The sequence below is a fragment of the Cebus imitator genome, unplaced genomic scaffold (genome assembly GCF_001604975.1).
Source record: "Cebus imitator isolate Cc_AM_T3 unplaced genomic scaffold, Cebus_imitator-1.0 Scaffold214, whole genome shotgun sequence".
Lineage (NCBI taxonomy): Eukaryota > Metazoa > Chordata > Mammalia > Primates > Cebidae > Cebus > Cebus imitator.
In genome coordinates, this window is record NW_016107529.1 from 1,546,523 (window position 1) to 1,550,907 (window position 4,385).

General features: G+C 34.0%; 1 protein-coding gene across 2 annotated transcripts in view; it reads right to left on the reverse strand.

Moving 5' to 3' along the window:
- The window catches only part of FAF1 (Fas associated factor 1), a 527,993-nt gene that overhangs the window by 388,456 nt on the left and 135,152 nt on the right, over positions 1-4,385 (reverse strand). The window lies entirely within an intron of this gene.

Below are 4,385 nucleotides of genomic sequence, written 5' to 3' on the forward strand. Positions count from 1 at the left end.
AAAGAAAGAAAGAAAAAAGAAAAAGAAAAAGAAAAGCCATTCTTACTGGTGTGAGATGGAATCTCATTATAGTTTTGATTTGCATTTCTCTGAAGATTAGTGATTTTTTTCATGTTGCTGCCCACTTGTATGTCCTATTTTAAGAAGTGTCCATTCATGTATTTTGCCTACTTTTTAATGGGGCTATTTGTTTCTTTAGCTTGTTCAATTATTTAAGTCCCTTGTAAATCCTGGACATTAGACTTTTGTCAGGTGCATAGGTTGCAAATATTTTCTCCCATTCTGTAGGTTGTCTGTTTACTAGATTGATAGCTTCTTTCGCTGTGCAGAAGCTCTTTAGTTTGATTAGGTTTCACTTGGCAATTTTTGTTTTGGTTGCAATTGCTTTTGAGGACTTAGCCATAATTCTTCGCCAAGACTGATGTTCAGAACGGTATTTCCTAGGTTTTCTTCTAGATTCTCATAGTTTGGGGTCTTACATTTAAATCTTTCACCTATCCTAAGTTAGTCTTTGTATATGGTGAATGGTAGGAATCTACTTTCATTTTTCTGAATATGGCTAACCAGCTATCCTAGCACCATTTATTGAACAAGAAGTTCTTTCTTCGTTGCTTATTTTTGTTGACTTGTCAAAAATCAGATGGCTGTAGGTGTGCAGCACTATTTCTGGGTTCTCCGTTCTATTCCATAGGTCTGTGTGTTTGTTTTTGTACTAGTACCATCCTGTTATGGTCACTTTAGTCTAATGGTATATTTTGAAGTCGGGTAATGTGATGCCTCCAACTTTGTTCTTTTTGCTCAGGATGGCTTTGGCTATTTATAAAAGAGATATTTGTATGCCCACGTTCATATGTTCATAGGAGCATTATTTACAATAGATAAAACATGGAAGCAACCCAAGTGTCCATCAACAAATGAACAAATAAGCAAAATGTAAACAAATGAACAAATAAGCAAAATGTAATATATCCATACAAAAGGAATATTATTCAGCCTTAAAAAGGAAGGGAATTCTGTCATGCTACAACATGAAAGACCCCTGAAGATATTATGCTAAGTGAAACAAGTATGTCACAAAAAGACAAACACTTTGATTCCACTTACAGGAGGTAGTAAGAGTAGTCAAAATTATAGAGACAGACAGCAGAATGTTGGTTGCCAGAGGCTGACTGTACAAGGTAATGGGGAGTTACTGTTTAATGGGTACAGGGTTTCAGTTTTAAAAGATGAAAAAAGTTATAGAGATGGGTGGTAGTGATGGTTGCATAAAATTATGAATATATTTAATGACACTGAACTGTAAACTTAAAAATGGTTAAGATGGTAAGTTTTATGTTATGTGTATTTTATCACAATAAAATTATTTTTAAAAAATTTAAACAGCAATAGGGATTCACTACTAACAGACATCGGGTTTCTTTTGGCAGGGATGAAATGTCCTAATATTAGATTATAGTGTTGGTTGTATAATCCTGTGAATACATTTTAAAACAATGAATTGTGCTCTTTAAATGGGTGAATTCCATGATGTGTGAATTATATCTCAATAAAGCTAACAAGGAATAATGATATTTTATCTTTAATTCACAAAATGTTTTCAATAATACATATTCTGCAATAATTAATAAAGGGCTCAAAAAAAGTAAATACTGTATGATTCCATGTAGATGAAAACTCTAGAAAATTCTAATCTATAAAGAAAACAGATCAAAAATTGCTTAAGGTGTACAGAGAATGGATAACAAGAAAATTTAGCATAACTATGATGTTGGTTACACAGGTGCACACATCTGTAAAACTCATCAAATTTTACAGCTGAAATGGGTTTGTATGTAAATTATACCTCAATAAAGTTAATGTTTAAAGAAGAACCACAAAGAAATGCATCTCAAACACACTAAAATGGGTGAAATTGAAAAGACTATCAACACCAAATAATGGCAAGGATTTGGAGCAAGTAGAACTCTCATATATTGCTGGTGGGAATGTAAAATGGTGCCGCTACTTTGTAAACAGCTTGGCAGTTTCATATAAAGTTAAATAAAACTTTCATATAAAGTTAAACATATATTTCCACAATTCCACTCTTAAGAATTTACCCAAAAGAAATAAAAACATGTCTACCAAAGACTAGTATACAAATATTCATAGTAGATGCAACCAAAATGTCCATCAACCAATGAATAAACAGACTGAAGTATATTAACACAAAAGAATGCAATTCAATAATCAATGAATCTCTCAGACATTATGTGAACAATGTCAGGTATAAAAGAGTGCATACTGTATGATTTCCTTCAGACAGCTTGGGATCTTATCTAAAATGCTTGGGACCAGAATCACTTCAGATTTTGGATTTTTTCAGATTTTGGAATATGTGCAGACACACAATAAGAAATCTTGGAGATGGGACCCCAGTCTAAACACAAAATTCATTTGTTTCATATATATCTTATGCACATAGTCTGAAGTTAATTTTATACAATATTTTAAATAATTTTTTGCATGAAACAAAGTTTTGACTTCGTTTAGACTGGAACCCATCACATAAAGTCAAAAGCAAAATTTTCTACTTGTGGCATCAAGTTGGCATTCAAAAAGTTTCAGATTGTGGAGCATTCTGGATTTCAGATAAAGATGCTCGACCCATATAAATTCTTGAATAGACAAAACTACTAATATGTGGTAGTAAAAATTAGATCAGTGGTTACCTGGAGTAGAGTTGGGGGTTACTAACCAAAAGAGAAATTTTCTGACATGACAGAAATCTTAATTGAGGGAGAGGGGATTGGACATATGATATAAATGTGTGCCAAAATTCATAGGGCTGTCTATAGTTAAATACTGTACGTTGTACTATATGTAAATTGCAGTGGCTCACACCTGTAATCCCAGCACTTTGGGAAGCTGAGGAAGGGAGATTGTGTAAGCCTAGGAGTTTGAGACCTGGGCATTACAGTAAGACTCTTATCTCTACAAAAATTAAAAAATAAAAAAAAAAAAAACTAGCTAGGCATGGTGGTGCACACCTGTAATCCCAGCTATTTGAAATGCTAAGGCAGAAGGATCACTTGAGCCTAGGAGTTCAAGTGATCCTTCTGCCTTAGCATTTCAAATAGACATCCCCCCCCACCCCGAGATTTTCTTTATCCATTCATTCACTGATGAACACTTAGGTTGTTTCCATATCCTAGCTAACGTGAATAATGTTGCAATGAGCACAAGACTTGGTCATGTTACTACTCTAAGGCTTATAGTTGATGCAGAAGTAATTGCAGTTCTTGCTACTCAAAGTAATGGCAAAAACCGCAATTAGTTTTCCACCAACCTAATAGTTTCTTCATCTATAAAATGGAGGAAATAATGCTGCCTGACATCACAAGGTTGTTATAAGAATTAAATAAAATAATACAGATAAAGCACTCTGTAAATGTTAGTTACCATAATTAGCTATCATCAATATGCAACCTTTTAAAAAAAAATCTATTTTGTTGTCTGCTATATGCCAGTGGTGCATAAATATGTGCCTCACACTGGGCTAGAAATTCAGATATATAAAAGTCCAGCTTCCAGGGAGTTAGTATGGAATGAGTCCCAGAAATTATATTCTTTTACAGGCTCTTCAAATGATTCTAAGGCACAGCCAAGTTTGAGAAAATTCAGATAGTTCTTAGCATATATATTAAAGAAACATTTTAAAAAATCTTGTACTATGCCATACCATTCTTATTTCCCATTGGCCTTTTATTATTTCAGAAGTTAATGTCTAAAGGCATAGATCCTTCATAAACTCATACATTATTAAATATGCTCAAAGTACTCAGGCTCTGGAGCCAGAAAGCTACTGTGTATCAGCTCCAGCACTTACTAGTAGCATAATTTCAAGAAAGTTACTTAGTTTCTTTCTGCTTCAGTCTTCTCTTGATAAAATGGAAGTGGACAACAATACTTGCTTATCAGGTTTTTAGGAAACTTGCTAAAACATCAAAAGTGCTTAAATAATGCTTGATACACAGAAAAGTACTCAATAGAGATGAACTGCTTTGACTGTAAATACTGTCATATTGATATCCTTTTTTAAAATCACAAATGGTTTTTAATCAAACTTTTTGAAGGCAAGGAATGAACACTATAAAGGAATAGATTACAGACAACTTATTTCTCGGATGTTTCCTCTTTTCACTTTATAAATGGCCTACCATCATCAAAATGTTCTATGGGTTACAGATAATATGAGGAGACCAAAGCAGACGAAAAGGGAGTAGTTTAACAGCCCTACAACTTAAAATTTAAATTTCTGGCCGGGCGCGGTGGCTCAAGCCTGTAATCCCAGCACTTTGGGAGGCCGAGGCGGGTGGATCACGAGGTCAAGAGATCGAGACCAT